Consider the following 24,245-nt stretch of genomic DNA (forward strand, 5'->3'; position numbering starts at 1 on the left):
CTGGGTCAATCATTTCCAAACAACGCCCTCTTTCTCTCTCTTCTTTCTCTCTCATTACTACTTCTATTTTATTTTCCACTCATTTGACCATGCAACCCCTCATCTTTCAAGGAATTAGCCCATGGTTGAACTTTTCCCTAATGACCAAAATGCCTGCCATGATTTTTGTTTCTCATATATACAAAAAGGAAAATTATTTCATGCCAGCTTGGACCGCTGTGCGGTTCAAAAAGTATAAAGCATCCATCTTAAAAATGAAGGCAAGCAGGCGTTTCGTTTAAAAATAATAGAAACTAACAGTTCAAATGTTTTTTTAAAAGAATTATTATTTTTAATTTTTAAAATTTATTTATTTATTTATACTCATAATCTCCATGTTAGACATTATATGTCTTTAAAAATTAAGTCAAAAAATCCATCTCCAAAATAGATTTTTAAGAGTACATGTGCGAGCTTGGCTTGCATGCTAACCACGTCCATACAAAATACACGGTCACCCTTTAAGAACATTGTTCAATTCAGAGTGTTATTGCATGAGAAAAGTATACAAAGATACTATTTATATTTAGTACAAATGAGACATAATCCCCCTTATACGTCAAAATTTATATAGGGGTGATTGTATATATCATTGACTAAACTCAAAGTTAAAATAAAATAAAAAAATGATATGTCTAAAATTATCCAATTTGACATCAAATAGTTAAAAATGATTGTAACCTCCTTATAATAGTGATAAATAATTTCATAGTACGACAGAGATATTCTTTGATTTAATTTTGGGATATTGTACTATTTTGTTATGTTGAGTGTTAATTTTTTTTTTTTGCAGCGTGAGATCTTGCTTACAATCTCTTTGTTGGGGGAATTTAGTGCATATTTTTCAATATACATTATTAATAAAATCAAAGTTGGGAGTGGGGTTGGGGCATCAGTGGTTAAGGAAGCTGATACCTCAACATATTGTCCCACCCTCCATTTCCACCGTTAATATGTTAAAAAAAACAATAAAACTACAATTAAAAAAAACCCAAATAACTAGGGGTGCGGTTTGTATGTGGTTTCAATATTAGAAATCTCTAGAGATTTATGAAAATCTTAAAAATTAATGGTCCAAAAATGAGTTACAAAATACACTATTTCCAAAACTTGAAATCTATTTTTTTCTCATGTCCATGCATCTTGATGTCGAGATGATCAATTTGAAGATATTTGGGCATCAAAACAACATCTTTTAATGAAAATTTTGAGTTGGGCTTTGATTGTTTAGAGCTTCGACTCTATAAAAACTTTTCCCAATAATCATTTATTTGAAAGTATGGGCCTTTTAGGGGATTATGGGCGAAGGAGGATTCTGTGAAGTCATTTGAGGGTGTTTTGGAAATGTGTGGTGGTTTGCTAAATTGGACGGTTGTGTCCGGCAAGCATGACGACCAGACACCAAAGTCTTTCCTGGTTTGTGCCGTTTATCTCGCGCAAGAATCCTATTGGACAATACACACCTATCCTTCCATTTCCTTCCTCGTCCCGTCGCTTTCTCTCTCTAAAAAATGTGTTGGTTTCCTGTCTCGACCCATCTCTCTCCCTCACTAGAACAGGCCATTCATTCTTTTTTTTTCTCTCTCTAGACATCTTAACCCTCTCACTCATCTATCGCCCAATCTTCACATTGTTCTTCTCTCTCTAGGTGATCCTCACCCCATTTATCTCTCTCCCATGGACAATTTTTTCCTCCCAATACAGCTATAACCCATCTCTCCCTCATTGGAAGTAGGGGTGGCCCGGCCCAGCCCTGCCAACCCTACAAAACTAGGGCCTAGGCCACAAAATGTGGCTTGAAGATCCGGCCATTGGGGCTCGAAGGCAAGGGGTCATAATAAGGCTGCCTAGTTCAGCCCTCTTTTTTCTTTTCTTTTTTTCTAACCAAACTTGGGCTAGGGCCTCTTTGGCCCAATTAGAACTGAGCCAGGTCATGCTGACCAAAGCATGGCCCCATGCCCGGCCCTAATCGGACGTTCATCACATTCTCTCTCCACATCTCTACAGATAGAGTGAACACTAATTTCTCCCTCTATAACTATATTGCCCCATCTTTTACCCTTTATAACAAGGGGAAATTGTGGATACCCCAATATTTTACTTTTCAAGCATTTCCAAACTAGGGGGGCAATGGATTCGACTAGAACCAGGACTTGTTGGGTATACCCGACCTTGGGTCCAAGTATGGGTCCAAAGTTTAAACCTGAGTATTATTTAGGTTTGGGTCCGGGTCCGGGTTCTGGTCCAGCCAAGTCCAACCCGTACTCATAGTCATAGGGTATGATGGTAATCTTGAAACGCGTGCTAAATATTTATATTGTCACAATATTGGCAACATTTACAATATTATTAGTAATAAAAAAGAAGCTCATAGTCATATGGTATATGACGGTAAAAAAAAAACAAAAACAAAAATAAAAATGAACCCATAGTCATAGCGTGACAATGGGTCCAACCAAACCCGAGACCCGATGGATTTGGGTATGGGTCCAAATTTTAGGCCCAAATACTACCCATACCCGACTTGTTTACTATGCTATTAACCTCGACATTACTTAGTCATGCATCCACTCGACAAGCGAAAATTTTGAAATACTAATTAGTCTTGCATCCATCCCATGAGTGAAAATTTTAATTTTTCTTATCAAAATACCCTCATTTTGACTCACTATTCTCTTTTTTTACACACTTCTACTTTTTCTCTCTAAGCTGGCCCGACAAAATTTGAATATAACACTAGCCGGGCCGATACAATTTCAAAATAAGTTGGTCCAGCACACTTTTAATATCAAAACCAGCTTTATGTGTCGGTCTGGTTTTTTTTGCAAGCAAGTCCAACACATTTTGAATATCTGAAGCAAGTTTAGCACATTTTTGTGCTAGATTGGCATATATTGGGTATTCATTTTAAGAGAGAAACACATTTAAAAAGATAATATTTTATTTCAAAAAAATCAACTTGATTGGAATGATGTGAATGTAAACATAAGTAGCGATAAAAATTAATAGTGTGATATTAAGGGGGCGCATTCACGGAGGGTACAATCAAGGGGTAATAATTTTCCTTACTACATTATTCTCTCTCTACCCGAGGTCACCAAACACGTTTGACCAGACTTCAACGTGAAAGAAACGTCAATGTCCAACTTTTCCGTTACAAAATCCCGGTGGAGTGGATCCGGCTATGTCTCACCGGATAGTGACGGATCCCAATATTGTCCCGGTCAAAACAAGGAAGTGCATGTCCATTCATCTCATAATAATAGTCATCATCATAATAAGGACCTTTTCTTATTTGGATTAGGTTAAAAAATACAGGCCTATCGCACCCATACCCGAGCTTGGGTCCCATCATTCTTTGTCGTAGCTCATAATTTTCGCCCCAAACCTCTAAATACTAGACTCATTCAAAATAACGATGGAGTTTTTACAAGGCTTAGGCTTTATGAAAACAAATTAAACCCTCTCAAATCCTGGTCCATAAAGTAATTTTGGCAACGAAAATCTCTACGATGGCTCTAAAATCAATTTTCAACACCGATAATGAAATTTGAAATTTAAAAAATGGTACAGATCTTACGGATCTATGATCACTTGTTTTTAGAGTGAAATGGACCATCTAAATAATTTATTACTATGTACACTTGAAATCCTATAGCTTTTTCACAACTGTAACATTCAAGCCAAAATGATTGATGTAAAGGTTTTCTAATACTTGAATTACAATTTTTTAGGAGTGATGAGGTGAGGCTCAAGCCTATCAAACAATTTTCCTAAAAATAAATAGGATGTGGAGGACTTCATTTTGAAATGTGGATATGGTGACAAAATATGAATAATTATTTAAATTGAAAACAAAAAATGTTTGAAATAAGGAGGGAGGGAAAGGGAATTGGGGTTTAGATTTTATGTTGCAGGCTCAGCATTAGTGGGTTCAATAAATTATTTTTTTACATTAATTTCTCAAAATTGATGTACATATGTACCTTTGGTGTTAGCAGGAGACGCCAATGTGGTCGACAAAAATTAGAAATAAATAAACAAAAATTTTTGAGTAAAGTCACGATTACTTGTTTCTGTGTATTTCCTGTTTTGTCAACTTATGTAGGTACCCTATACACATGGTGGAAAGACTCATTTTGCTTTGGCCGAAAATTAAATCGAAGGTTCTTGTCAAAAAAAATAAAATTACATCGAAGGTATCTCTCAAACACAAAGGCAGGCCTCTTCCTTGGCGGGCCAATTGATAACATTTAGGGCGTATTTGATAATAGAAAGTTAGGGGGAAGGAGAAGGAACTTCTCCATTACGGTACAACTTTTATATATGACACACAGAATTTATACAAGAAAAATGATAGAATTTAAAATAGGAACTTGAGACTCGAAGAAGGCTTCTTGCTCAAACCCTATTCAACCTCCCTCCTTATATTTATATTTATATTATATTATATTATATATAAAATACATATACATCATATATCATATATAATACAAATACATATTAATAATTGAAATATAAAATATAGTGTATTTTATATTTATTTTATTAATATATATTTGTATTATATATAATATTGTAAATATCTATTAAATAAAATGTATTCTATGTTCTATATTTTATAATAAAATATAATCTATTGTATAAATATATCATATATAATATAAATATATATTAAATATATTATATAATACAAATATATATTAATAATTGAAATATATATATAATATATATATATTGAAATATAATTATAATATATATAACATAATATAATATATAATATAGTGTATTTTATATTTACTTTACTAATTTATATTTGTATTATAATATTGTACAATATATAATATAAGGGTGCAGTTTGTATCTAAACAATCAAATCAGAGCTTACCTTCAAATAGTGTCAAGAAATATGGTTTCAATACTGGAAATATTTGTGATAGCCTTAAAATATATTTTCATCTTTATTTATAAAGTTTAAAGCTTCAAAAATATTGTAGATCGACAAATCTATGAAAACTTGAAAGCTTGAAAATGGACGGTCATTATTTCCAAAACTTGAAATTCATTTTTTTTTCATGTCCATACATCTTGATGTCGAGATGATCAATTTGAAGATATTTGGGCATCAAAACAACCTCTTCTAGTGAAATTTTTGTAGTAGGCTTCAATTGGATTGCTTATAGGCTCGGCTCTATATAAACTTTTCCCATAATATGTTGGATGTGGGATCTACTCCGTGAGGAGCGGTTCTATCTTGACAATTGCAATTCTTTGTTTGTGTTTAGTTCCTGCTTTGAGCCATCTAATACTGGCCTTACCGCTCTGACAATTGAAACAATCAACTTCCTGGTGTAACTAGCTCTAGTGTAGGCTTGGTCCGCATAGGCTATACAAGCCAGACGGTTCGCCTTTTCTATAATGTATCCAGCCCATTGAATCTGGTGTTAAAGAGAGAGAGTGTGTGCTTCCCACCCTTATGATTATGTGAAATCGTGCACACTGTCATGGAGGATCACGAGACGTCTGCAACTAATCCACTCCCCCAGCCCCTTCACCCCAACCTCAGCTTTCAACTCCATCGGTCTATTTGTCTATCTATATATTTTATTATATAATATATAATATATTTTATCTATGTAATAATATTTACAATATTATATATAATCCCAAAGGTTCAAAAAATGTTGTTTTGATTTGGATTCACCCGACGCTTGTATGATGTCACGGATCAGACACATTACTAGTCCGTACCAGTTCTGACGTCCTGAAACCAATTCTTACGTTCGCAAATCCGCTCTGACGTCACATATTTGTAATTAAGATATCGCATTTTTTGTTTTTGTATTTGAAAAGTCGCACTTTCTTTTAAAAATATTTTTAATAAATAGGCCATACAATAATTGCCCTCAACAACTGTGTCGTGGAGCGTACCTCTCAAAGAAATTTTAATACAAGCCTTGAGCCCTTTGTAGAGCTTCACGTTCATTCAACTTTGCCGATATGAGACAAATCTCTCACTTTTTATTTTTTGGGTGCCACGAGATAGGTGACATGGAATGCACTCTCTGTCCAAAGTCCAAGCACTAGTGTGGTCTGCAACTCTCTCTCTCTCTCGACTTCAAATATCTCTCTCTCATCCATCTTGTATTTTTGAACCTTGACCATGTCTTTTCTCTCTTTCAACGCTAGTGAAACGCGTTTTTTAAAACTTTGACCAAATCTGATATTTTATTTACTAGTTTATTTATATTACAAATTATATAAAGTACTATTTATTTTTATAGTTGTAAATTGGATTTTTTAAATTATATGATATTATAAGATAAATTTCAAATTTATTTTTACTTGTATAATAAAATAATTATAAAATATAAACCAATAATTCCAATTTCAATGTATAATATTGTAGTTAGTTAGATTGTGATAATTTTGAACGCGTAAAGAGCATTAATAAATGTTTGATGAGATAATAATTTCACTTTATAAAAAAAAATACTATTTTTAATTTTATAATATGAAAATATTTTCTAATACTTTTAAATTATTTTGATGCAATATTATAACAACATCTCAATAATATTTTTGCAAATAATGAAACTACATACTATAAACCCCAAATTTTTTTTAAAAAAAGAAACTTAAAAAATATTATTTTTAGTAATTTTTTTAAACTTTTTTGGGCCGAAACTTAATGATTCGGCCGATTCTCCGATCCGATATACCGATCCACTGATTTGACACAATTTTTGGGATAATTGTTTTGGGTCACCGATCCGTTTTTTAAACCTTGGTCTGTTTCCATGGGGGAGGAAGCAGGAGGACCAAACATTTAATATGCATGAGGTTCTTATCTTATTTCCAGTAAATTCACCTCAAAATTAGTGGAACCATTACCCTTGTCTTTCTCCCGGTCTTTTGCCCATTCAATGAGTATGCATTGTACCATGCTTTTGAGTTGCCTTATCTAAGTAGATTGTAGATACCTAGTTTTGGCTAATTGAATTTGTAAGTCTGAATAATTATAACATTTAGGGATTATATACAATGAGACCATTTACTTTTGATACAAAGTGGTTACAATTTCTTACAACCATTTGATGTGATATTTGATAGCTTGGATGTATCACAAAGTTCAAAAAAGTTTCTTTTAAAATTTGAGCTTGGTCAATGGAATAATTACAGCCACCCAATTTCATATCCAATAGTCACGATTAATGTGATCACCTTGTATCAAATGTAAATGATCTCGTTTTATACCTTCCCTAATATTTAACCCTAGACCTAACATTTAACCCTAAACCTAGGAATCACTCTTGAAACCTGAACCAGAAGCTCAGAAAACTGGTAGTTCTCCTAAGATACCCTTTTAACCAAAAATCATAGAAAACCCATTTAAAATGAAACCTAACGTGCGACGACCTTCATTTGGGGCTATAATTAAATTGTGATCCAAATTTGCGATCTTTCTGACACACGGTCAAGCAGCAAATGCATACCATGTTGGCATCAATGTGGACTACATTGGGAGTGCCAATGTGCATCACATTCAAGGATTAGTTTGATGTCAGGTTAACTCAATTTTCTCGAGGAACGTTTAGAGTTATTTTTAGGAGGTTTGAACTTAATATTTGATCTACTTCAACCCAAATTATCCTCTCAATTGGAGATTGAGGACTTCCAATCTGATTTGAGTCAATTTATATGGGAATTGGATACTTGAAGGAACTTGATGGAGTCCAATTTGAGCTAAAAGATATTCGAAGTCGTTTGATTCTAGAAGTTCTAAGGATTTTTGTGATAGATATTTTGAAGGTTGGACTATGTAACTCATCAAGTGTATACTGATTAAAAATTTTATTTATTTTCACCACCCGGATTGTTTACATATGTCAAAATACATGATAAAAAATTATAATGCCGGAGATTACTTTAACCGAGCTTAGTACACTCCACACCGGGTCTCCTCATCCAATGACGTACGAGATCAATGGTTTATCTCAAATATCTGAAATATGAGAAAACATTGGCTACAAACTTTAACTAAACCAGAGAGTATAGTGGAACTATAGGCTAGGTCTCAATACTCAGTATGATGGACTAGGTCTCAATACCTAGGCTTAAGGCATGACCCTCTTTTCTTTTCTTAAATATGGCTCTATATTACAGAGGCTAGAGAGGGAGAAAGATCAATAGAGAGAAGAGGGAGATACGAGAGAACTAAAGAAAGTGCAAAGATTTTACTTCTATTTATAAACTTTCTCTAGAATTAGGGTTAGCCATCTTTAGTGAAATTTTATCCAAACCATTGATCATAAGAGATTTGTGGAGTTATAGATAAGAATCATCCATTCCTTATATCAGCCATTATGATTAAAAGAAATGTACTACATCCTTATCCTCCAGCTTTCTAAACCTAATTCCTATCAAACATGGATATTAATATGATATTTTATCTTATTTTCATAATTTTCTTACATATATTTTAACTTGATAATCAAATCTCTTAATTTTCAAAATTTTCTTTTTTTTGTTTTAATCAAAATCTCTACACTATACTTTCTATAAATTTTCTCTTGTTTGATTGCCTTGATTCACAAGGTTAGAAAATAAAAAAAGTACCTCCACTTAGTGGGGTGTGCCACCCATGGGGCCCTTATGTGAGTCACACACACATCACAATGGTGGATTTGGTAGTTCTCCAGAGGCTCTCTCAAATATTTATGAATTATAAAAATTATTAAAATGATTTTTAGAATATTGAAAATAAATTTTATTTTCATCTGAATATTTAAATAAAAAAAAAAAATATCTCTAGATTTATAAATCCAATTTGTAAAAATAAATTATTTAGGGATTTACAAAAATTTCAATAATCAATCAAGAAATCATATATCATCAAAATAATTAAAACCAAATAATTTTTATGGGAATCGGATCAGACAAAGTCTAGGAATTATAAAATAGTTAGAGCATTCCACCTTTTATTGTAGACTATAGTCCACCCTTGCTTTCTCAAACTGACACAACAATTCCTATTACCTACATACCACTGCAGGGGTTCATGATTGGGCCACCAAAGTCAGCCAACAGTCATGGGACACAATCCAGTCTATAGACTACAGGTTCTCCTCTAGAGACATATCACTGTCACCTAGACTTGATGCAACTACAGCTCTATGGTATATATGGGTACTCTCTTACACATATACACACTTCACCCTAAAAGGTGGTTCGGCTTTCTGATACAACTATTATATGTACATGCCGTGTGATGGTTCAGTGATGAATCTTCGACTCTCGTCTTTAAAGGCCGACTATCACGCACAAGGATCTCACATTTTCTCAGCTCACTCATCTGGGCAACTCAGACCTCATCAAAGGATGACCCACAAAACTCTCATTGGTTTAATTCGATGCCCAGGTACCATGGGTTATCTAACTCGACTGGCCTAGCACATCAAGTCAAGTCTGAGTATCGGCAAATAATAGTTACCTAGTGTGGTTCATTAAGGACTACACTCCCACTAAGTTTATGTTCCACTATATCAAAATAATAATTACATACTCTCATAAAGCTTTTAATGGCCACAAAAACCTAACATATCTTAATATTCATATTGCTATCAAGAGTTAGGATAGGGAAATTCAACAAATTTTTATCAAAATATATAAAAATGATAAGCATCAAATTCAGACTCAAGTGGAGTCCCGGTTTGCCCGCAAACACCGAATATGTTGACATCAACAGCGACTGTGTTGATAGTACTAATGTGCACCACAATGGTTGATAAACTGTTCATCTGGTTAATCCCAAATTTTGCCGGTTGATATGTTAGGGTTTAGTAATCCTAATAAAAGTGAGAGGTTGGGTTTTTGACCTATAAGTACCCCTCGATAACATTCGCCAAAAGTATCCAACAATATTTTAACGAGATATGAAGAGAAAACATGAGACCAAAAGGCTTGGGTACACGGATTTTGAGATATGGATTGCTAATATCTTAGATATTGTCATAATCTATGGTTTGGATTGTTTAATAATTAAAATATATATAAAATCAGAAAAATCAAAATCATAGAAATAAAACGTACTGCCTACTTTCTCATGTTCTGATTTCCTCACAAAAACTTGATTTTGAAATTAAATGAAAACCCTACGCCCGAAATCTTGCAGCCTAAGCTTAATTCTAGATAGCTTGGTTGGACATTAGACCTTTTAGGATCCCTAGTTCAGGCCATCTAAATATCTAATAAGGCTAGAAATTATAGAAAATCTTAGGTCAAGCGTCGAAACCTTAGATCTGATAAGTATATTCCAATTTCCATCAAACATTCATTCCTGTAGCCAAAAATCTTCAATCTTTCTATTCAATGTTCGAACAAAGCAAATCCTCGCATGGGCAAGGACTCAATACAAATTCAATAAAGCCTACAGGCACTGATTCCAGCTTGTGGGCCCAATTTGATAAGTTCTATCATGTTTTCATTATATTTTATTATAAGGAAATGTTTCCATGAGACCCCAACAACATATAAGTTATATATGAACCTACTTTTTAGCCGTTTGATTGTTCATACTGTTTTATTTTTCATTTTTTTTTCTACAAACTATTTTTGGATGAAATTTTGGGCATCCCATCATAAAATTAGGGTGAACCTGTAAAAAATAAAAAAACAAATATTTCCTATAAAACTAAATGACCAAAATGTCCTTGAAATTTTCAAGGGTATTATGATAATTTTTCATCTAAAAAAATGTTTTATTATTATTATTATCATGTGTGCTCTGTCAGATCTATGCATACTCCAAATTATGCTTTAAGAAGATTTATAGAATAAAAATTAAAAATAAAAAATTCTGAGCCGTCCGATCAAGATCCGATGGTTAAAAGCCAGTTTGTGACATTGTGACTCAAGCCATCTTCTGCTCCGATCTGATGGCTGGGACTAGTGGTCATATATACTATATATGTGGATAGGGTCCCATGGAAAACCTTCCCATTGTTTTATGTTTCTTTGTTTCTTACTTTCACTAATTTTAGTATAAGATTTCAATTCTAGTCATAAAATTGTTGATTTCCTTTTTTTCAAGTTTTATAAAGTTTCATTGATTTTAAATGAGATCGTGGTGGTGGTGGTTCGAAGAGAAGAGGTGTAACTCTCTAATTTGTAAATCGTAATATAGCTGGACTCGGATCTCAAAACTTTAATAGTAAAATATTCTTTAACTTGCACTCAAATAAAAGAGGTATAACCATTGAGTTATTCTTCTATTGGGCAAGTTTTCTATGTTTTTCCTATTGCATAAAACTTGTATTCTTCTCCCTATTCAATTGTCTATTTTCCCTACTGCATAAAACTTGTATTCTTCCCCCTATCTAATTGTCCATTTTTAATCGACGGTTGAGATGGCCCAATCACAATGTCATGTTTCTACATTATTTTATTTTTAAATATTTTTTATAAACTATTTTGACACCAAAAATTGGGTCCTCTCTTAAACTCGCATTTGTAAAAAAATATATACATATAAAAATTCTCAATAAAATAAAATAACCAAAATACCCCTGAAAGCTTTAAGGGGTATTTTGGTAATTATAGTTTATAAAAAAAATTAATATTTTTTGTTGGTGCGCCCTATTGAGAATATGGTAACGTACCAAATTTCACTTTTATACATTTTTATAAAAAAATTAAAAATAAAAGGCTCAGGTCGCCAGCGCAAGAGCGCGAGTACGAGTCCTGAGAACGAGTATTTTGTGCATAAGCCAAAGGTTAGGACTGTTTCCAAACCACTCCTTCCAGGACTCTGTTTAGGCGGGACCACACTGGGTTACAGCCCCTTTAATAAAATACTCTGAGGTATTGGATCTAAATCAAAAGGTCAATAGCTCACTTGATCTAAATTAGACGTATGGGGTCTGTTTTGTCCAGATTTCGCATGTAAACAATATAGTCCAACCATTTCTTAAAAAAGAAAAGAAAAAGAAATATAACAAAGATATTCCAAGTAGCCTATAGAATATTTTGGATACTATTAGCATTATTTTGAAACCTAACCCCAAAGGACAATTCTTAGTCAAATTAGCCTACTGACAGACAAAGTGCAAAACTTTACACATGTGGCTTCCGTAGTCCAGACTTTCCCAACAACCCATGAGTGTCAGGCTTTCACTTGGTTGTAGCCCTTGGGAAACTCCTTACCATTGGCATTCTACAAAAGAAGGGTATGAAAATTTTAAGCATGTATTTTGTTATGGAGAGCATTACTGAACTGTTCTTGCATGGTCATCTCTTTAGATTTGTGGGCATCAATCCTTTGTGGGCCTCACTACCGATAGTCGAAAGCATGATCTCCGAGTGGTCTTTGCATTTTTCTCAGTGGGCAGAAAGTGGGTAATCGTTTGCTATAGTTGCCGCTTGCTTCCATTGTGGCAACAGTATGGACCCTTCGGAATGAGACCAATAGAAGAGGGAAAGGTTTATATACTTCCCCTACATAAAAAAAAAAAGCAAAAAAAACCAAGAAAGACCTCAGATTTTGGTCCATTTGGATCCCTAAGAAAATGAAACCCCTCTCTCTATTAAAAGAAAAAAAAAGAAAACAGGGGAACCTAGAAGGGTGATGCTTATGAACATACCTTGCATGGAAAAATAACTGAAAACCATCCCTGAAAATCATTCATGACTAAAGAAAAAGAAGGAAGGAAGTTATAAAGGACTGACCATGCATCTAGCAAAGGCCAAAGCTACTTAATTGGGGTAGCAAGAGCAAAGCAAAACACCACCCCATTAGATAAACCCACTCCGATCATGGAAGAAAAACCCGTCCTAAGATATACCCACTCAAATCATAGAGAAAAATCCCGTACGGTATTTTGGAGAGAAAGAGAGCGTATTCTGCAACAAAATGGATCATCTTCCTTCGTTTGATAACGGATCAAGCTTCCTTTCTCTGAGAGAAGAAGAAAGGCTAAAGAGGTTTGAAGAGATAAGTTTCAGAAGGTGAGAGAGTATTAGGGAAAATGGGTGAATCCAGTAGAGAAGAAACTTTTGTTTTTGATTTATGGGTAGATGGAGAAGTTGATAAAGAGAGAAGAAATTTTTTTTCCCTTTTGCAACTAGTAAGGAGTTTTGAGGCCTCCCAACTTAGTCATTTACCATTCCATTTGGCGGCTCATTTATAATCAGCACTGGGAGTAATGTATCCCATTTGTCCTCTAATCCCCCAAAAAGAAAAAAAACTGGTATCACTCTTACCACTTAAGGTTATATATAGAAAAGTATTTGTATGAGTAAAGGGAATGAATCCCTAGAAATTTGGATCCATCTCTAACATGGATTATGGAGGGAGGACTCATGTGAATAGATGAGCCAGCAGACTCGTCAAAACCCCTCCCAAATACGCTTCTTTTTAGGGGAAGCATGCCTAATTCTTTGTTTATGTAATTATTAATGTGGGCAAATGGAGCCTAATTGCTTAATAGTGTTGTAGCCTCTCATCTTCAAGTTTTATCAATATCAATGTCTATGCACTACCCATAACTTTTGACCCTTGTTTTATCAATATCAATGTCTATGGACTACCCATGACTTTTGACCCTTTTCCAAATCAAATGTCCATTTGGGTTAATTCAGTGGTAAGGAATCAAACTTTAAAATGAATTGATGCTTGATGTTAACTGCTAAATACTAAGCACAAGCCTGATTCCTCTAAATCAAACATGAGATGTAAAGGTACTTTGTATAAACTTGAGATGTAAAGTTATTTTGTATAAACTACTAACTGCTCAAGCCCAAGCCCAACTCGTCTAGAGCAAATGTCTCTACATATTTATTTATCCGAAAGGTGCCTCACCTATTCTTGGATTGTGCACAAGAGGGAGAGATTAGTATATGTTGGTTTCCGGTAAATGATAGATTGCATGGCCACTATTATCTATAGCATATATTATTAAGCCATTGTTAAGAGGTGTACACATCTCCAAGAATAATACGGTGCCTTGTTTCCAGATATCGAGTAGCATACATTATTAAGCCATTGTTATAGCATATATTATTAAGCCATTGTTAATAGGTGTACACATCTCACAAGAATAATAAGGTACCTTGTTACCAGATATCGAGGGTAGGAAGGAGTGTCAGTTATCGTGAGAGAGAATGTAGGGAGTGTTTGCGAGAAGTTCCAAATTGGCTTATCTATAAGGTACAACACCTTGGTCTTTCCATAATTTGATTAAGATGGATAAGGATAAAATTTATCCTTTTTAAGGATAAGTTTGGATGTCAAATAAGAAAATCTTATTGTTAAAAGACTTACAAGTTTTTCATGTACAGAGTAAGAAAAGGATGCGGTTAGCATGCAGCCAGACCGCATGTTGAAGAAATGCAGGCTTGGCAATAAATATATATTTTTAAATATAATTTGATCCTAATTTTTAGAGTATATATATATGATCTCTAACATGGAGATCATGAATATGAAAACAAATAAAATTGAAAACTAGAAATAATAATTACATTTAAAAAATATTTGGACCGTTAGTTACAATTATTTTAGATAGACCACCTATTCGCATCCATCTTTAAGATTGATGCTTTATACCTCTGGACCGCATATTGTATAGATGCGTTCCAACCCCCATGAAACAATTGTTCTTGAAAAAAACTTAAGAGTTAGTTTTCTAGTACTATTTGGGTGTTTAGAGGTGTCTTCTCTATAGCGGCCTCATTTTCTATTGACCATAGATAACCGAACCTGCCCTTCCCCCTTTTTCACTCTAAAAACTTCATCACATATTGAAACCCTGAATTTTCTCATCCAATCCACGGTGAAATGAATGTTCATTAATATTTAGAAAATTGTTTCAGGCGGGGCTGGACCTCATTTCTACAATATGCGGTCCAAAGTAAAAAATCATTCATCTTAAAAATGGATGCAAGTAGGTAGTCCATCTAAAAAAAACTAACAGTCCAAATGTTTTTTTAATATAATTATTATTTCTAGTTTTTAAGTTTTTTTTTATTCATGATCTCCATGTTAAAGATTATATATTCTCTAAAAATTAAGATCAAATTATATTAAAAAATATATTTATTATCAAGCCGCATTTCTACAATATGCGGGTTGGCCGCATTGAAACCGTATCCTTAATATTTTAGTGCGGAACAAGGTGATTATTTTTTCACAAAAAAACATTGATCATGAATCTCGAACTCTTGGCTCAGACAAAGCAATCGGGCTCAAATGTGGAGGAAGGGCAAAAGCCACCTTTGAAGCAAGCAACTTCTTCCTCTTAGAAAATGGGGGCCCGAAAACCCTAGCTGATGATGACCAAAAAGATGATCTCCTCCATAGCCTTCAACCATTGGCCCGCATGTTTAGCCTGGAAAAGTAGTTACAGTTTAGATGGAAAAACATGGAATCTCCTCCATAGCGTACAACCCTGCCCACATGTTTAGAGAGATTTAGATTTGAGAGAAGCGAAATTGAGCGTCCAAAAGATTTCAAGTCAAACCTAAGTTTTTAGCAAATATTATTTTAGGAAAAAAATCTTCATATCTCATTTTTTTAGATTTCATTTCACAATAGAGCAAGGTTTTAAAAGATATCTCAAAGCATAAAAATTGTAGATTTTATTTCTTGTAACCCACTGAGCTATTTTAAACTTGCTTTTTTTAGGTCAAACAAATCTAAAAATACATGCCTACCTCTCAGTAGTGAGTAGAGATGAGATGGCTCCTTCTCTCTCTAGCCTCAAAGCTATCTCCCAAACTTTCTCTCTCATCTATAGCCCTTCTCTCTCTCTCATTCTATGGTTTCACACCGTTTACTAAATTATCATAATCTTCTCCCCATAACCCATGAGCCGAGTTTAAGGCTAAAGCATGGAAACCAGTTATCCTATGATACCAAGTCAATGGGTGGCTTTCGTTGTGGGGCAATTAATTTTATCTGATGTTGAAATAGAGAAAAATTATAAGAAGGAAAAAGTTTATATAAGGATGCAAGCTTATAATGTAGAACTACGGATGCACCTCAAAAATCCATCCTAAAAGGTAGTTTTAATGTTGAAAAACCCTTTGATTGATCATCTCGATGTCCAGATGTATGACCATGAAAAATAAAAAGATTTTAAGTCTCAAAACTAGTGCATTTTGTAACATATTTTCTACACCGTCTATTTTTAAGATTTTCATATGTTTATAGATCTACTTGATTTTAACCATTTTTTAAATTTAAACTTTTATAATTAGATATAAAAATAGAATTTGAGATAATCCTAAGAACATTTTACATCAAAATTATATACCATGATAAAATTTGAAGGTGCACCTTACCTCTACTGCTACAGATGCGTCCGTATGGCAACTGCACCCTCATAGGAAAATTGGGTCTCAACCACCTAGTTTTCTCTCAGAAAATCAGCTCTTGGAAGTAGTTGAAGTGGCTGCAAAAACTAGTGCTGAGGTTGGTTCATAGGCTTACCAACTCAGAGTATGGTTGCTTGGTGGTGAGAGGTTATTGCGAGGAGAGAGAGATGTGTTTGGATAAACATGAGAGGAGAGAGTGAAAGAAGCACCAAGAGAGAGAAAGAGAGAAGTTTCGGGTAAATTATTAAAAAAGAGAAAGATTGGGTTTAAAAAGAGTATGTCTTTATTATATTTGTTTACGTTAAAAAATAAGTTTAAAGTGATCATGGGGTGGAAGATATTTTTTGAAACCTTGGATTTGTTAAGAAATGAAATCTAAAAATAGGAGATATGAAGATATTTTCTCAAGATTTTAAGCTTATGATCCAAAATTCTTTAATGCGTCCAAAGTGCAAAAACAAATTTTATTACCTGATTTTTAGATGTTAATTTAAAAAGATGCTAGATTTGGGTACATTTAAACTAGCACTAAATTAGAGATATAAATAATGTTGGAATTGTATACAATGAGACAATTTACCTTTAGAATAGGGAGGTCATAATTATTTATAACCATCCGATGTGAAATCTGATAGCTTGGGTGTGTCACAAAGTTCGAAAAAATTCTTTTGAACTTTGAACTTAATCAATAAAATAAATGCAATCACCCAATTTTACATCCAATGGTCAAGATGTATTGCGACCACTTTGTATTACAGGTAAATGGTCTCATTATATAGTTTCCCTATAATGCTTTGGTAAGGAGATCCTAGTAGAATCAACATAAAGTGTGAGATTATTTGATTGATTGAAATGATTTGGGATTCAAGTTATCTTTTAGCGAGAGAAAATGGGTTTTAGAGAGAGAGCAAGAGAGATTGTGTTTCTAAAGAGAATGAGTTTTTAGAAAGAGAAAAAAAGCTTGGGTCTATAGAGAGAGAAAGAGAGAATGGGTTTTAAAAAAAGAAAAAGAGATTAGGTTTTTGGAGAGAGAGAGAATGGGTTATTAAAGAGAAAGAGAGATTGGATTTCTAGAGCGAGAGAATGGGCTTTTAAATAGAAAGAGAGAATGAGTTTTTAGAGAGAACGAGAAATTTAAAGAGAAAATTATTTTTAATTTTTACGAGAAGAAAGAGAGAGAATGAGTTTTTAGAGAGAATGATAGAGAGAATGCATTTTTAGAGAGAAAGAGAGAGAACGAGTTTTAGAGAGAAAAAAAAGGATTGGGTTTAGAGAGAGAGTGGGTTTTTAGAGAAAGAAAGGGAGAATGGGATTTTAGAAAGATTGGGTTTCTAGAGAGAAAATGGGTTTTTTAAAGAGAGAAAGTGAGAATGAGTTTTTAGAAAGAGAAAGAGAGGTTGGGTTTCTAGAGGGAGAGTGGGTTTATAGGGAGAGATTGCTTTTTTAGAGAGAGAATGGGTTATTAGATAGCAGTGTTCGCAAAACCGGGCGATCTAACCGCTAACCACCCAGTTAGATCTGAACGGGCCAGTGACCGGTTCCAGTTTTGGGCAGTTTCGGTGATCAATTGGTATTTAAAAAAGAAAAATTCAAAAAATTGTATATAAATTTTCAAAAATAAAGAATTTGATTTGTAATGCATTTTTTAAGGGTGCAGTTTGTATAGAGCCTAAGCTCTAAACAATCAAATTAGAGCCTATCTTCAAATAGTGTTGAAAAATGTTGTTTTGATATTGAAAATCCTTGTGAAAAAGTTTATATAAGGATGCAACCTTATAATGTAGAACTACGGATGCACCTCAAAAATCCATCAAAAAAGGAGTTTTAATGTTGAAAAACCCTTTGATTGATCATCTCGATGTCCGGATGTATGACCATGAAAAATAAAAAGATTTAAGTCTCAAAACTAGTGCATTTTATAACATATTATCTACGCCATCCATTTTCAAGATTTTCATATGTTTATAGATTTACTTGATTTTAACCATTTTGAAATTTAAAATTTTATGATTAGATATAAAAATAGATTTTGAGATAATCCTAAGAATATTTACATCAAAATTATATACCATGATAAAATTTGAAGGCGCACCTTACCTCTACACCTACGGATGCATCCGTATACCAAGTGCACCCTTTTAATATTTATTTATAAATTTTAAGGCTTCAAAAATAGTTTAGATCGACATATCTATGCAAACTTACAAATCTTGAAAATTGACTATCCAAATATGCTCTACAAAATACACTATTTCCAAAATTTATGATCTATTTTTTTCTAATATCCATGCATCTTGATGTCAAGATGATCAATTTGAAGATATTTGTGCATCAAAACAACCTATTCTAGTGAAATTTTTGAGGTACGCTCAAATTTGACTCTTTAAAACCTCGCCCTATTAAACTTTTCCTATTTTTTAATATTATTTATATTATGGTAAAGATTAAAAATTGTTTTGATCATTAATACTCACTTTTATATTTTCTCATCATTTTCAAAAAAATTAAAAATAGCCTTAGGGACAAATCGATTCGCTAAAATCCATCATTTTCATTAATTTTGAACTTCATTTGAGTGTAAATTTTTTTTGGAAAAGTATTGTACAGACCCTTAATTCTCCATCTTATGTCACGGTAGACCTTCCTTCTATATTTCTTTCAAACGGTATAAAAAAACCCTCAAGTATTTCACTATACCCACTCATTTTTTCTCTCTCATGTTTATTCACTTTTGGTCATAAAAACTAGCCACAACAAATTGTTTTATTCCATCTCAATCCAAAAGCTTTTTTAACCCTATTTTGTACTTTTTTAAAAAAAGCTTTTGGATTGAGATATAATAAAATAATTTGTTGAGGCTGGTTTTTGTGAACAAAAATGAATAAACGTGGGAGAAAAGAGATGAGGGGGTGGAGTGAAATATTTGAAGGTTTTTTTGTGCCCTTGAAAAAAAATAGAAAGAGGGTCTACTGTGAAATAAGATGGGGAATTAGGAGTCTTTACAAAATTTTCGCAAATTTTTTTGTATCTTTTTTATTTTTTTGAACATTTTTTTGACCGCCCAGGACTTGCCTAAGTAGAGCGGTTGAATCGGCCAGTTTACTAGTTAGGCCGGTTAAACCGCCTCCGGACCCATATCCGGTTAACCATTTTGGTTCGATTTTGCGAACACTATTAGAGAGAGAAAGAGAGATTGGATTTCTAGAGTGAGAGAATGGGTTTTTAGATAGAGACTGAGTTTCTAAAAAGAGAGAATGGGTTTTTAAAGAGAAAGAGAATATTTTTTAGGGAGAAAAAGCAATTGGGTTTCTAAAGTGAGGAAATAAATTTTAAGAGAGAGAAAGAGTTTTTAGAGAGAAAATGGATTTTAGAGAGAGAAAATAGGATTGGATTTTTAGAGAGAGAGTGGTCTTTTAGTGAAAGAAAGAGGGCATGGGTTTTTAGAAAGAGAAAGAGAGATTGGGTTTCTAGATAAATAGAATGGGCTTTTAGAATGTGAGAGAGAGAAGGATTTTTAGAAAGAGAGAGAAATTGGGTTTCTAGAAAGAGAATGGGTTTATAGAGAGAGATTGGATTTCTAAAGAGAGAGAGAATGGTTTTAGAGAGATTGGATTTTTAGAGAGAGAAAGAGAGATTGAGTTTCTAGAGAAAGAATAGACTTTTAGAGAGATTTTTTATACACCGGCTATCTGCTCCCTCGGGACAAATTTATACCAAGTTTATATTTTATATATCCCAAATTTTGGGAATGCGTTGTCGAGAACCCAGCAACCAGCCTCAAAGGGAAAAAAAGAAAATTTGCTCTCTATATGCCTAAAAAGAATGGCCACCCACCAATTTTTTGAGGGAACGATCTTAGATGTTTAAGAGCTCAAAATATATATATATTTTTAATAATAATAATCTAAAAATTTCATATAAAAACGAAATTTCCAATTGTTTTGCCAAAGAAAGTAAATTTATGGTATGCCCCATCATAATTATAATGCGATCTTCACCATCTATGCGTCCTCTCATGCTTTACAAACAAACTTGGTTTAATATTATACTAAAATCTAATTGACTTGTTACTAAGTGGGGTAGCTTATGTAGGAGGCAGAGAAAGGAAAGAGACTATTTTAAGATCTAGTGAGAGACTTCATCATCTTATAGATGGGTAATTTTCAAGATATCGTATTCATTAGATAATTATCAGTGTCTTCTCGTCTATAATTGAAATGATTTTATGTTGTTTGGAGGTGATGCAAAGATCACCCTGTGGCCCTATGGTATTATCCCTCTAGTTAAAAGGTATTTCTTTTAGTAAAAATAAACTTTTTAGTGGATGGTCATAAAAGGGTATTTTTTTAGAGAGAGAAAGGTGATTTTGAAGAGTGGGGAGCTCTTGTGTAGAGAAAAGGAAACTTAGAGAAAAGCTTGGAGTTTGAAATTGAGGGTTTTACAACAAAACCCTAACACCACCATTTGGGCTTGTGTTGGGACATTTTGTCGGCATTTTTTCATGGCATCGGTGAATCGGAAAAAGGAGTCAATTGTAGTTTGAGTTTTTTTTGATATTGTATGACGTAACTTTACATAACTCCAATCTTGTAAGTTTTCCTCTTGATAGTGAATACATATTTGCCATCTTGCCCATGGACTATCTCATCTTGGGTGAACCACGTAAATGTGCGTGTCCATCTCTACTTTTATTTGTGTTGTTCTTCAATGATTTCCCATATTACTTGCTTTTTTGTTTATTTATTTTTCTCAATTATACTGCATTTGTAATTGCATCCTGGGTATGTTATTTCAATGTTGAAATTATTGTTGTGGGGTGTTCACCAAATCAAGTAGGGATTTAAGGTATCCCAATTTGTTCAAAGAGATAATTGGGTTATCCCGATATTCAACAAGTGGTATTAGAGCTCAAGGAATTAGTGTAGTATTTTTGGGAAAATGATATCTCACACGATTGAAGAGGAGAAGTTTAATAAGAAAGATAATTTTAAAACTTGGAAATTTAAAATACAAGATTTATTGGTACATCAAGGGCAACACAATGCATTACTTTGAAAAGATAAAGAAACCGATCAATATGACCGATGATGATTGTGATGAACTAGATATGAATGCACGGGCCACTATTCGCTTGTTTGGCTAATGCAATGTTGTTTAACATTGTTGGGGAAAAGTCGGCAAAAGATTTGTAAGAAAAATTGGAAAGTCTGTATCAATCAAAATCTCTCACAAACTAAATTTTCTTAAAAAGCAAATTATATTCCTTAAGAATGAAATAGGGTGTAAATGTGTCATAACACTTGAATGAGTTTAATAACATCATTTGTCAACTCAAGAGTATTGGTTCGAGAATTGATTATGAAGATAAAGCGGTCACTTTGCTTTGTTCATTACCAGAATCTTATGATAATACATTGAGTTGTAGTAAAAAATAATCTCTTGATTTGGGCTCGATGTATAGTGCCCTACTTGTCGATGAACTTCGAAAAAAGGCATCTTTGGGAAGTTCGATAGAATCTAAAGGGAAGTTATTGTGGCAAGAGGTCGATCGAATGAACGATGTGGTTTATCAAGGAATCATTCAAGAAGTAATTCAAAATTTCGATCAAAATCTAGAAGTCCCGATAACAAGAATGTGTATTGGTATTATAGGAAGCACGGTCATATAAGGAAGAATTGTTTAAAAAAAAAAAGGGTAAATTTTTCTAATGCTAGTAAAGCGGGAGGTAAAAGGCCAAGTGAATAAAAAATGAAGCAAATCAAATTGAAGAGTCTACATCCGAGTTCATTGAAAATGAAGTATTGATGGTGGCATATAATTCAATATTCTATTAAAATTGGATATTTGATAGTGGAGCCACCCATCATGTGTTCCCACATAGATCATAGTTTGACTCCTATGAGTCATGTGAAGGAGGATTCATGCGTAATAATTCCACTAGCAAGGTGGTTGAAATATGTTCGGTTCGCCTAAGAATGTTTGTTGGGACTATTAGAATAATTAAGGATGTTAGGCATGTGCCGAAACTAAAAAAGAGCTTGATTTCCATCTCTTCTCTAGATTCGAAAGGTTGCAAGTTCACCGGTCAATGTGGAGTAATCAAAGTATCCAAATGGGCTCTAATTGTGATGAAAGGAGTCTTAGTTGGGAACTTGTTTAAGTCATTGGGAAGCAAAATAATAAATGATGAAGTGAATTTCAGTGGTAGAAGGTGAAAAAGTTTTATTTTGCCTATTGCATAGAAGATTATGGCATATGAGTGATAATAGTATGAATGTCTTGATGAAGAAGAATTTTATTTCTACACTTAAAATTGATGGATCTGAATTTTGTGAGGATTGTGTCCATGAAAAAAAACATAGATAACTTTCAAGGCCGGGAAGCATACAAGCAAGTGCAAACTTAACTACATTCACTCGGATGTATGAGGCCCTTCACTGACTACATCTTATAGAGGTGTATTATATTTTGTTTCATTTGTTGATGACTTCTTAAGAAAAGTATGGATCAAAACTCTCAAGTTCAAAAGTGATGTACTTTGTGCATTCAATAATTTTAAAGCCGAAGTTGAAAAATCTACGAGGCATCACATCAAAGTTCTATGAATCAATAATAGTAGAAAATTTGTATCAAAGGAGTTCAAAAGTTTTTGCAAAGCTGGGGGAATTACTAGGCATTACACAAATGCCTACAATCATCAACAAAATGGTGTGGCAGAGAGGATGAACTGTACTATGATGGAGCGTGCGAGGTGCATGTTAAGTAATGCCAGTCTAGAACAAGAATTATGGGTGGAAGCCATATCAATGACTTGTTCTCTTATCAACTGGTCACCTTCGAGCACTGGGAAGAAAAACTCATAATGAGGCATGGTATGGAACTCCGAGTGACTACTCTGATATAAAATTTTTTTGTTGTGATATATATGCACTTATTCCAAGTTGCCAAAGGAACAAATTGAATCCAAGGTAAAAAAAGTGCAACTTTGTGGGTTATAGTAAGGGTGTGAAGGGGTACCGGTTATGAGATCCAAATACGCGAAAAATAATCACTTGTTGGGATGTACATTTTGATGAATCCAAGGTATTGGAAAATGGGATGATGATGAAGGACAATGGTCAATAAGTGCAACAAGAGCGCCAAGAATTTGAAAGAAATCCCAAATACTTCAACCAAATGGAATTATGTCTTATGAGAATATACCCATTGATTATGGTGAAGAACATAAAGAATTAGGAAGTCAAGATGAAGAACCACATAGCCATCATGATGGAGTTGTGCCTTTGGCACATAGGCGCTCTACTAGGGAAACTCATGCACCCAGGTGGCACAAATATTATGTAGATCCAAATACTTTGCATGCTTTGATAGTCGAAAATGAAGAGCTAATATCATTTCGTAAAGCCCTTAATAATAATGGTATCGAACATTGAAAAAGAGATATGAAAGAAGAGATATTAGCCCTTCATAGAAAGAAAACTTGGGATTAGGTAGAGCTACCAAAAGGTAGAAATGCCGTTAGTTGTAAATGAGTGTTCAAGATGAAGTAGGGGCCTAATGGCAAGCTAGAAAAATATATTACAAGATTGGTGGCAAAAGATTTTCACAAAAAAAGGCATTAATTTTGATGAAATTTTTGTACCTGTAGTTAAGTTGGTTTCAATTCGCTTGGTGTTTGGGTTAGTTGCTATGCATGATTTAGAGCTTGAACAAATGGATGTGAAGATAACATTTTTGCATGAAAAACTCAAAGAGGAAATGCACATGTAACAACCAGAAGGCGTCATAGAGAAGGGCAAAGAATGACTTGTGTGCATATTGAATAAGTCCT

This window comes from Amborella trichopoda, chromosome 4, assembly GCF_054954075.1.
Source record: "Amborella trichopoda isolate Santa Cruz 75 chromosome 4, AtrichopodaSantaCruz75HAP2 v2.0, whole genome shotgun sequence".
Classification (NCBI taxonomy): domain Eukaryota; kingdom Viridiplantae; phylum Streptophyta; class Magnoliopsida; order Amborellales; family Amborellaceae; genus Amborella; species Amborella trichopoda.